General features: G+C 37.0%; 1 long non-coding RNA gene across 1 annotated transcript in view; it reads left to right on the plus strand.

Moving 5' to 3' along the window:
- The first annotated feature begins 2,361 nt into the window (after positions 1-2,361).
- LOC120319659 overlaps positions 2,362-12,665 on the plus strand; it is a 49,939-nt gene continuing 39,635 nt past the window's right edge. The window contains exon 1 of the long non-coding RNA XR_005559806.1: positions 2,362-2,600. This is a non-coding gene — a long non-coding RNA (uncharacterized LOC120319659). The remainder of the gene's footprint in view (positions 2,601-12,665) is intronic.

Consider the following 12,665-nt stretch of genomic DNA (forward strand, 5'->3'; position numbering starts at 1 on the left):
ACATGAAGCACTTCCAGGCCCAGAAACAGACTGATGTGCATATTTCTCCTGAAGGATGGTTAAAAATACCAGTTGTGCAATAAATGTTATGTTCCCATCAAAAGAATGAGAACATTCCTTTGCTAAGAATTCTTAATATTCAGCAAAGTTATGCATTATATGTCATTTGATCATCTGAATATCTTTTCTTGCTCCACAAATTTGCTAATGAATGAGGCCAGACATCCTTAATAGAGTTCTCATTTATGGTTCAAATGAATTTAGATCACATACCATATTTATCTGAAAATAATATTATTCTAGCTGTAAGACACCCATGCCAAAGCAATGCAAAGACAAAATAAAAAAATTACAAACATTGATCAGGATCATATGCACTTCTAGGCTTTCCCCCTTTCCAGTCAAAGATTTCAACTGGTAATCCATATTAACAATAAAGTGCATGCATACATTTGTAAAATATGTACAAGTTTATTGTATACGTATGTGTATGTGTATCTATATTAATCTATTCTATATGGAGTCCCTACAGATTTTACTCCATTAGTTGTTACTAACTATAGGGGGTAGCACTCATCTCCATTTTGAGGCTGTGAGTAAATTCTGTCAGAAGACATTTCTGCAGTCATGTAGCCAACATAACATTGCAGAGCACTGTTTCCCTCCCACTGAAATGGTACTTATTTATCTACTCACATTTGCATGCTTTCAAACTTCTAGGTGGGCAGGAGCTTAGGTGAAGATGGGTACTCACCCCATTGCACAACACTCGGGTTTTGAACCCAGGCTGTTGGCTTTCAGCCAACAAGCCCAGTATCTTAATCACTGAGCCATCATGCTGCCATATCATCTATATACTGCATGTACAAAGTACAGGCCAGGAGCAATCTCGAGGTGAGTGAATGAATGACTACAGATGATTTTTTTTTGGCCGCAAATCAAGATACCCTATTTACAAAATGAATTGATTTCCCATTTTACATGTACCAACCATTCACACTAACAATGCTCAAAATAAGGGCTGAGATGGGGGTGGGGAATAGAAATGAGCTGGGAAGAAGGGATAAGTCTATTGAAAAGTTATTATATCTCCCTGATTAGAGGACAGTACACCCCTTCTGTCTGAGATGGTGGTCCTCTTCCACTGATCCTGCAACTTTAGGAGGATGAACAGGGTCCCAGCTTAGCCTTCTTAACCAGCCACCAAATCAGCCCTGATGATAAATGAGATGACAGCCAGATCACCCTCACATCCAGAGAGGAAAATAGAAAGAAAGAGAAAAAAACTGAATAGAGAAAATGTTCAAGGAAATGGCCAGAAAAGAAAAATAAGCTTCCCTTTTCAAGCTTGCTACCAAACTAGCAAGTTTCATGGTAAGAGGCAGTTTTCCTCCGTCATGGGACATCCAAGAAGAAAAAAGAAGAATATTCTCACTTGTAAGTGAAATAATTGTTTACTCATATAATTAAGAGACATCATACGGGCCCAACAGAAGCATCATTTCTCTTATCTGTCCCTGCTCGCATTACATGGTGGTAGAATGGGAGTTAAACTATGATCTGGAGCCAGCCAAACTGGAATGAGCTGGCTATTTCTTTCCAAGATCTTGATTCCTAGTTACCTACTTATCTCAGAAGATCTGAGATAAATAGCAAGGTAGCTATTTATCCAGTGGTGGGATTCAAATATGTGAACAACCGGTTCTTGTGTGGATGCCGCTTCCAGAAGTCCGTTCTGGGCCTGGGCAACAAAAAATTAGCTACCAGTTCTGCCAAACTGGGTGCGAACCGGCTGAATCCCACCACTGTATTTATTCTAACTTAAGAAGTTCTTGTTCTTGCCTTCCCTGAACAAAACAATGCCTAATGCTATACTGAAAGCATCATTTCTCCCTGGCACTTCTTTTTTGGTTCTTTTTAACATCATGGATTACCAAGAGTGCAATTACAGTACCACATTCTCTTTTCTGTTTGCTGTTCATAATGCTGTTGCCAAATGAATGCCGTGCCAATATTTTCCAAGCAATGAATTCATTTACAAAAGTCTATGCTGGCTCCACAGTGTTTGTCTACTTTTTAAAGAAAATCTCAGCATGGTCTGGCTTTCTTGGCCTCCCAGAACTTAGTAGTGCTGGCCAAATATTGCTTTCAGCAGTCCATTGGCAAAAGATTCTGCTGTAAGCATTGTTTACTCATTCAAAACCTACGGTCTGAAAAAAAAAAATAATTGAAACTTTTCCTATTCGCTTCCCCAAGTTGCTAAATACTGCCACACTATGTGGCACTGTCCCACAGATATCAAAACAGTTGTTGCAACCTGCTAATCCCAGTGCTGTGTTTGACATCTGCACTGACCTAAATCAGAGAGACGAAGAAACACATCAACAGCAAGCCAAAACCAATGCTTGGATTAGATCAGTAGCGGAATTCAGGATATCTTTGCTATATAAAAGCCTGTCTAACAATTGTGCAGGTAGGAAGTAATGTGTAGAGCTTTAAGGTGGCTATAAAAGCTCAGCTGGTGATACTCTGATACTGCTCATATGACACCTTCAAGAACCTTTAGTGAAAACTGCTGTTAAGACTAAAACTTATCAAAGGTAAGCCATATGAATATCTTCTTCATGACTATGAATAGATGCAAGACCCTACAGATGTATCCATAAAGGCAACAATAACAAATATTCTCTTAAAAGATTCAGGCTCACATATCTATATCGTAGTGTGATTCATTTCTCTCTGTTTCTGATACTTGTATCACTGCACAAATTGGTTCTACCCCCTTGATCTTGATCTTGATTTTTTTTTGTTAGTATTGAATGCATGCTTTTGTTTTGTTTCATTTTGTTTGTTTGTTTTTCTGTTTTGTATTTTATCTCTTATGATAAAATAATATAATAAAAACATTTTTGGTGGAAAAATATCTAGCTAACTCTAAGATCAATGTTATATGTTGCCTTTGTAGACATTAACTTATCCTTTGACTCAATTCCCAATGTGTTTGGCAAAGAAGGAAGGAATTCTGCATCTATATTTCTTGACTTCTTTTTATTCTACAATCCTCAACTTCCATAACAATTCTAGAATAAAAGACCAGTGTTCCTGCTCCAAATATTATCCCTTGATTATCCCATCATGTACAGTACACATTGGTACTTGTTTTGGCTTAGTTCTGTGTAGCACTGAATATTTTCAGCATCCATTAACGATTTATTGAGGGCATTTATTTCTTTAGCACCATTAAGAGCTTTTCTTTAAAGGCAAGAGCTTGATTATTATTCTCCAGAGATTAAAGCAACATTGCTTTGTTGAATAGCTGCTGTGACAGCCATTTCAAAAATTCATTACACATCTATCCTTCTTTGATATCATTCTTTTGTGCATGTTTTGCATGTGGACAAATCATGATTTTTGTATCTTCATAAAGCTCTACATTATCAAGCTTGCCTTGTTACAAAGATTAACTTGGGCTTTTTATAGCAAAATATGAGATAAAGAACTCCTTTCATTGATTAATATCCACCACTGTGCCTAAGGCATAATGACTCTAAGGATGGGTAATAAAAGGATATCGTGAACCCATGCTCATAATCTTTTTGAGACTGTGAGCCTGCAGTGGTTGATAAAGCAATGATTACTTCCTTTTTGCCCATAAGAATAAATTCTACTAAAACAAATAAGAGGTTTCTACTAGTTTATCCAGATTTAGAGTAGAACCTATACATACCAGAGCAGAGAGACAGAGTTATTGAAACATCTATTAAACAAGAAAGCGATTCTATTTAATCAATAAAGCAAGTCTCATTATGCTCCATCTATTTGTTGCCTTGCTTTGAAAATAACATTCATTAAATCTCCTCGTTTGAAAACTTTGCTTCAGCCTACATCAATGTAGAGGGCCAATCTGGGGTAGTGGTTAAGGCTCCAAGCTAAAAACTGGGAGACTGAATTCTAGTCTTGCCATAGGCACAAAGCCAGCTGATGACCTTGAGCTTGTCCCTCCCTCTTAACCCTAAGAAGGAGCCAGTGGCAAACCACTTCCAAAATCTTGCCAAGAAAACTACAAGGACTTGACTAGGCAGTCACCAAAATTCAATACTAACTCACAGGTGTATGCCTGCATGTATGTGTGTGTGCATGCACACCCACACAATCAGTATAAGAGAAATCTTTGGATATGAGGATTGTATAACTGACTGATACTGATACTTCTAGGGCTAAATTCAGAGCAATCTGGGGCTCAGAAGCAAGACACAGCTCTCATCCCTTTATCAAATTTTAAAAAGGGTTCTAACAGCATACAATTAAAACCACTAGTAAACGTCTTTCTTTCCCTTTGTAGCCTTGCCTTGGGGGAATGGGGGAAGGCAGAGAAGTAGCTATCAAAAAGAAGATGTGTTCAGAAGAGTGGGTCATGCCATTAATTTTTGGTTTGGGCTTAACCCTACTCTTACCACAGGCAGACTTCTGAGAATCTGGCTCTTAATAGTAAGGGCTGGCAACACTTGTAGGGTAGATGAAATGCCATGCAAGTCAACAGAACTTTACTTTTCCTTAAAGTTTAATTGTTTTTGTGGGCTTTTACAGGGCTTTTGACTTTGCCCTCCCTAAATCTTACCAGGTACCAAGTGCACACAAAAAATGAAAAAGAAGAAATTAAATATTTCTCTTTCTTATGTTTAATTGTGGTGCCAAAACTTAATAAAAGGCAATACAGTAGTAGTAGTAGTAGTAGTAGTAGTAGTAGTAGTAGTAATAGTAGCCTTTTTTAATAAATGTGCATTATAAAATATTCAATACAAACTGTCCTCTATGATATACAATATGTATATTTAAAATGGAACTATGTAGGAAAAAAACCTAGTTCAGTAAACTAACTGTTAGAATACCTTCAACTCTCTCTCTCTTTCTCTCTCTCTCTGTTAAATAGCATCCAATAGAGTTGCTGAGAATTGGACATGATTGAATGGGTAGCATCATCACATGTAAATGAGATTAATTCATACCTACATATCCATTATACAATTCCTTTTTGGTAAACTGCATAACATAAAGCACAGAAAAGGAGTAAGAAATTGTGAACAAAACTATATAACACATACAATAAGAAAAAAAAATAAAATTGAGCTAAATCTAGGTCTAGTTTACCCCAATTCCTTATACTTTTTAATTCCTTTCTAAGCCAGGAAAACTCCTTGCTTCTATCACATCCATATGCTATTTCATACATTGTGTTTGGTCTTTTAAACTTCTCCTCTGTTTTTTGAGCATTTTATCAACTCCATCAAGGCACAACTTTTTTAGTCTCCCACTTCCTCTCAAGCATATATTTGTTTTGTGAATCATCCTTTCTCTTTCTAGGATGAACTACCTCAATGTATTTCTTTCACAATGGTCGTATGCTTCATATTCAACACATACTCATTGATCACCCATTTTATTTTGTTTTACTACATGTACAAATACTAACATATTCCCATTACAATTCAGTGATTTCATATTTCCCCTCTCACCCAACCATCTCTCATGAGAAAGTGGGAAGAAGCATGTTTTCTTACAAAGCTGTTTTCTCTTCTTTCAATGAACTTTTTGTACTTCTTAATATTTTACATTACATTTTCTATTCTTTAGTAAACATCCTACAAGGTACACAAATTCATCTATTTTGGTCTAGTTTTTCACATTTATATGTAACATATTGTTTGCTCCATTTTATCTGTCAAATCTATTGATGGATTAGGACCAAACTTTGGTCCTAATTCATTGATTTTTTTAAATCCATACTTCTTATTGAATCATCCAGTCTATGTAACATTCTCTGCAAATCTTTCATCTTTTTAGCCAACAGCAGGTCATAGTCTGAGTAGAAATGGATGTACTGATTCCTCTCTGCCATCATCACAAGTATTCCTTATAGATTTGTCCATAAATACATTACAGAAACAAAGACCATCACAAAGATTTGATCCCTTGCTAGGTAGTTTCTAGATTAGAGGGGATAACCAGTGATGTCTCCAGGTTTTTGCTGCTTTCACCAAAAGGTGTTGCAATGCTTATGAACTTCCAAAATACATGTGATTGGCTACAGTGTGACAAAGAAAAATAGATCAGATAAACCCTTTGTGGTAACAATATGGCTCATATAGAGTATGCAAATAGCTTTATCCCACTATCCGGGGAAGTTCTGTGTTTCCTATCTTTTTTTATTAAAAGATTTTTTAAAAAATAACATAAAAGCAATAGAAGCTAATACAGAATAAAGGGGGGAGAGAGAGAGAGAGAGAGAGAGAGAGAGAGAGAGAGAGAGAGAGAGAGAGAGAGAGAGAGAGAGAGAGAAGAAAGAAAAAATGCAGAAACCCCCCCCAAAAGAAATAGAAATAAGTTTCTGATTTCCTTTGCAGCAAATACAATTACTAAATTATCTCTTACTCTAGGATTATAATAAAAAAACTCACTTTTTATTATCCATTTTTTTCTTATCATCAATGTAAGATGTGCATTTTTTGTGTTTCATACAAAAAGTCTATAAACGGTTTCCAGTCAGCCATAAAATGTAGATATTGGCTTTTCTCTAATCAGGGAATTTAATTTAACTATCTCTGCAAGTTCTGTCATCTTCAGTAACCATTCCTCTGTTATGGGTAGCGTCAAATCTTTCCACTTTTGAACAAATAAATGGTATTGTTGCAGTTGTTATAGATAAAGACCATTACCTTTTTTTCTAATTTTCTGTTCATTAGTCCACCCCAAAAGCCTTTGGTTTCAACTGTAATTTTAGTCTTTAAAAATCTTCTGAATTAATATATGTATATGACTACAATTTTAAGCTTTTTTAACATCTACCAAACATAATAAAATATCCCTTCCTATAGTTTACATTTTCAGAAAAGATTCAAAGTATCTTTATACATTCTAAACAATTTCTCTGGTGACCAATGATACATTATTTTGTAAAAATTCTCTTTAAGATTATAAAATAATGTAAATCTGTTCTACTACATCTTTTCACATTGATCCATTTGTATATTATAATCACATTGTTCAGCGCATGTCATCATACATTCCTGTTCTCGTCTTATTTTTTTTAAAAAATATACAATTAGCAATAACATGTTCCTCACTGATATATAGTTCTGTTTCAAACTCAGTTTTACATTGTTCAAAACCATAAAATCTTCCATCCACTTTAAACCTTTTTAATAATTGTACACAGGAAAACCATTGACAATATAACCTTCTTAAATCTTCTCTTGATTTTATTTTACAATCCCCTTCAGAAAATTTTAGTGTATCACAGTAAGTTAACCTTTAATACTTAGTTCTCATTTTTGATCTATAAAATGCTTCTTGTACTGAAAACCACAAGACATTTTAGGGCATAATCTGAATTTATATTCATTCCTAATTTTAAGATTGATTTTAATATGATTTTTTAAAATCTTTTGTTGTTAATTGCGAAGTTGTGTCCGACCCATCGTGACCCCATGGACAACGTTCCTCCAGGTCTTCCTGTCCTCTACCATCTTCTGGAGTCCATTTAAGTTCTCACCTACTGCTTCAGTGACTCCATCCAGCCATCTCATTCTCTGTCGCCCCCTTCTTCTATTGCCCTCAATCTTTCCCAGCATTAGGCCCTTTTCCAGTGAGTCCTTCCTTCTCATTAGGTGGCCAAAGTATTTGAGTTTCAACTTCAGGATCTGGCCTTCTAAAGAGCAGTCAGGGTTGATCTCTTCTAGGACTGACCGGTTTGAAAGCCTTGCAGTCCAAGGGACTCACAGGAGTCTTCTCCAGCACCATAGTTCAAAGGACTCAATTCTTTGGAGCTCAGCCTTTCTTATGGTCCAACTTTCACAGCCATACATTGCAACAGGGAAAACCATAGCCTGGACTATACGCACTTTTGTTGGCAGGGGGATGTCTCTGCTTTTTAGTATGCTGTCTAGATTTGCCATAGCTTTCCTCCCCAGGAGCAAGCGTCTTTTAATTTCTTGGCTGCAGTCCCCATCTGAGGTGATCTTGGAGCCCAGAAAAATAAAATCTGTCACTACCTCCATTTCTTCCCCATCTATTTGCCAGGAATTGAGAGGGCCGGATGCCATGATTTTGGTTTTCTTAATGTTGAGTTTCAAGCCAACTTTTGCACTCTCCTTCTTCACCCGCATCAAGAGGCTCTTTAGTTCCTCTTCACTTTCTGCCATTAGAGTGGTATCATCTGTATATCTTAGGTTGTTGATATTTCTCCTGGCAATCTTAATTCCAACTTTTGATTCATCTAGCCCTGCCTTTCTCATGATGCGCTCTGCATATAAGTTAAATAGGCAGGGCGACAGTATACAGCCTTGCCGGACTCCTTTTCCAATTTTGAACCAATCAGTGGTTCCGTGTCCAGTTCTCACTGTTGCTTCTTGACCCACATATAAGTTTCTCAAGAGACAAATGAGATGGTCTGGTACTCCCATCTCTTTAAGAACTTGCCACAATTTGTTGTGATCCACCCAATCAAAGGCTTTAGCATAGTCAATGAAGCAGAAGTAGATGTTTTTCTGGAACTCCCTAGCTTTCTCCATGATCCAGCGTATGTTGGCAATTTGATCTCTAGTTCCTCTGCCTCTTCGAAATCCTGCCTGTACTTCTGGTAGTTCTCGATCTACATACTGCTGGAGTCTAGCTTGTAGGATTTTAAGCATTACTTTACTAGCATGTGAAATGAGTGCAATTGTGCGATAGTTTGAACATTCTTTGGCATTGCCTTTCTTTGGAATTGGAATGTAAACTGACCTTTTCCAATCCTGTGGCCACTGTTGAGTTTTCCAAATTTGCTGGCAAATTGAGTGTAGCACTTTTACTGCATCGTCTTTTAAGATTTTGAATAGCTCAGTTGAAATACTGTCACCTCCACTAGCTTTGTTGTTGCTCAGATTTTCTAAGGCCCATTTCACTTCACATTCTAGGATGTCTGGTTCGAGGTCAGTGACCATATCATTGTGGTTATCTGGGATGTTAAGCTCATTCTTGTATAGTTCTTCTGTGTAGTTTTGCCATCTCTTCTAATCTCTTCTGCCTCTGTTAGGTCTCTGCCATTTTGGTCCTTTATCATGCCCATCTTTGCATGAAACGTTCCCTTCATCTCTCCAATTTTCTTGAAGAGATCTCTGGTCCTCCCTATTCTGTTGTTTTCTTCTATTTCTTTGCACTGTTCATTTAAGAAGACATTCTTATCTCTTCTAGCTACTCTCTGGAATTCTGCATTCAATTGGGTGTATCTTTCTCTTTCTCCTTTGCCTTTCGCTTCCCTTCTTTCCTCAGCTATTTGCAAAGCTTTCTCAGACAGCCATTTTGCTTTCTTGCATTTCTTTTTCTTTGGGATGGTTTTAGTTGCTACCTCTTGTACAATTTGCGAACTTCCATCCATAGTTCTTCAGGCACTCTGTCTATCAGATCTAATTCCTTAAATCTATTTGTCACCTCTACTGTATATTCATCAGGGATATGATTTAGTTCATACCTGAGTGGCCTAGTGCTTTTCCCTACTTTTTTCAATTTAAGCCTAAATTTTGCAATGAGAAGCTCATGATCTGAGCCACAGTCAGCTCCTGGTCTTGTTTTTACTGACTGTATAGAGCTTCTCCATCTTTGGCTGCAGAGCACATAGTCAATCTGATTTCTATGTTGACCGTCTGGTAATGTCCATGTGTAGAGCCGTCTCTTGGGTTGTTGGAAAAGAGTGTTTATTATGACCATCGTATTCTCTTGACAAAATTCTATTAGCCTATGCCCTGCTTCATTTTGAACTCCAAGGCCAAACTTGCCTGTTATTCCGGTTATCTTTTCACTTCCCAACTTAGCATTCCAATCCCCCATGATGATAAGGACATCATTTTTTGGTGTTAGTTCTATAAGGTGCTGTAGGGCTTCATAAAACTGGTCAATTTCATCCTCTTCAGCACCAGTGGTTGGAGCATAGATTTGGACTATTGTGATATTGAATGGTTTGCCTTGGATTCGAATTGAGATCATTCTGCCGTTTTGGGGATTGTATCCCAGTATTGCTTTTCCTATTCTTTTATTGACTATGAAGGCTACTCCATTTCTTCTGAGGGATTCTTGCCCACAGTAGTATACCTGATGGTCATCTGTGTTAAATTCACCCATTCCTGTCCATTTTAGTTCGCTGATTCCTAAGATGTTGATGTTCAGTCTTGTCATCTCTTTTTTGACTAGGTCTAGCTTGCCTTGATTAATGGATCTTACATTCCAGGTTCTTATGGAGAATAAAATCTTTACAGCATCGGACTTTCCTTTCACCACCAGATATATCCACAGCTGAGCGTCCTTTTGGCTTTGGCCCAGTCACTTCATTCTTTCTGGCACTACTAGTACTAGCCCTCTGCTCTTCCCCAGTAGCATATTGGACACCTTCCGACCTGAGGGGCTCATCTTCCAGCGTCATATCTTTTTGCCTTTTAGTACTGTCCATGGGGTTTTCATGGAAAAGATATTGGAGTGGTTTGCCATTTCCTTCTCCAGTGGATCACATTTTGTCAGAACTCTCTGCTATAACTTGTCCATCTTGGGTGGCCCTGCACAGCATAGCTTATAGCTTCATTGAGTTACGCAAGCCCCTTCGCCACGACAAGGCAGTAATCCATAAAGGGGTTTTAAAATCTACATTAACCTTAACTTTATTATACCATAAGTATCCATGCCACTCAAATCTTAAATCATGTCCTTCTAATTCCAATAGCCTTCTATTTCCTAACAATATTTGCCCTTTCATCCAAGTTAGACAACAGGCAGCAAAATATAATTTCACTTTTGGTAGACCCAGTCATTCTCTTTGGATCTTATAGTACCTTACATTTAAGTCATTTTTCTCCTGCCACACAAATTTAGATAAATCCTTCTGCTATTGTTTAAATAATAGTTCAGTTGATAAAACAGGCATTGTCTGAGACAAAAATAACATTCTAATTAAAACATTCATCTTAATCACAGAAATTCTACCCAACAATGCAGTGACAATTGTAATTCGTCTCATCTTGATATATCTTTTCAAACTTTATTCCATGTCCCAGAATAGTAATTTTGAAAGAATATAAAATTCATATTTTAGTTATATCTAAATATTTTATCTTCTTAATCTTAAAATCTGTGTTATTCATAAATCCTGTTTGATCTCAGGATTTGTCAACATCTTTCTCTTCTGTTTATTAATCTTGAAACTTGCTAAAGGCCCCAATCCTTTTAATTTACTCATTGAAGGTTCAGATCCCTTTAAGGGAACTGTCAAAACCAGGATAAAATCAGCTAAACAAGTTCTTAACTTGTATGACTCTTTTTCAGTCTTTATGCCCTTGTGTTTCTTATTGTCTGTGCTTCTTAAAATGCCTTGAAGATGCTCTAATGCACAAATGTTCAACTTTTTCCAAGCCAAAGCATATATTTGGCTATCAGGGAAGATCTCAGAGGCATGGTCCTAAAAATTGTGGTAGGGTGAAGACCAAATTATTTCATTTCATATTTTTTATACTCGACATGAGGTATAATTAATATGATTATTCTCCAAGCACATGATTTTGTCTTACAGGAATAGCTCTGGTGGGCCTGGGAAGGCTTTTGTGATGATTATGTACAATCCCCAAATAGTGTACCTCTGGAGCTGCTTTTATTCATCATTATGACAGCTCCATTCCAGGTGCATTTGGGAAAAGGCATGTGAATTCTGTAGAGAAATGAGATAAAGGAGGGAAGTTTGTGTGGTAATCTGTTCTAGGCCATTGCTAAATATATCACTGGAAATGCAAAATGGTATATATGAGAAGCTGATCTAGAAAACTGAAATAGTTTGCTTTTTTTAAAAAAATGACCCAACAGAGTTTCTTCTATTATTTTCTGTTACTCCATCTAAGCCTCTTTCCTAATTCAACTGGATAAGCCAAGTTTCTACCAGTATTTTTCAACCTTGGCAATTTTAAAATGTGTGGACTTCAGTTCCCAGAATTCCCCTAGTCAGTGTGGCTGGTTGGGGGATTCTGGAAGTTGAAGTCCACACACTTAAAATTGCCAAGGTTGACAAACCCTAGTTTATACTGAGAGGAATGAAAGTACCATAAGGTTTAAGGAAGGCACTTGCAACACCTCCCTTTTATTTATTAATTAAATTTATACGCTGCCCATCTCGCCCTCCAGAACAACTCTGGGTGGTTATCCATTATGCACTACTCAGAACTAAAAAAAATGGGCTCACCAGATTCCAATAATCCAGCTGAGCTCCTACGGTATCTTGTTTGGTGTCACATGGAGCAGTGTCAAACGGGGAGGATTTATTGGGAAAAGCTGCTATTGACAAAGACAATCCACTGAGAAGTTAGCATTTGATAATTGCTTTCTTTCTGTTGCTAGGTTACAGGCAGCATGGTTTCTATTATTTTGGTACTCTGTTTTAAGTAATGTAAAAGCTCTCCTTTATGTTTCCCAGCTGGTATAATACTTCTGAGCTGAAACACTGAGCTTAGTTAGACATAGGCATTTTTTTAGGCAAACATAAGATTGCTATAGTAAAAATCTTTCTTCATCTTAAATGTGGAAGGCCCCAATGAAAAGATGACAGTAGCGGGCTGAAGATTAGAAGTGCTCTTGATTAGCTCCCCTTCATTTTAGTGAGA

This window comes from Crotalus tigris, unplaced genomic scaffold, assembly GCF_016545835.1.
Source record: "Crotalus tigris isolate CLP2741 ecotype Arizona unplaced genomic scaffold, ASM1654583v1 scf7180000020925.269527, whole genome shotgun sequence".
NCBI lineage: Eukaryota > Metazoa > Chordata > Lepidosauria > Squamata > Viperidae > Crotalus > Crotalus tigris.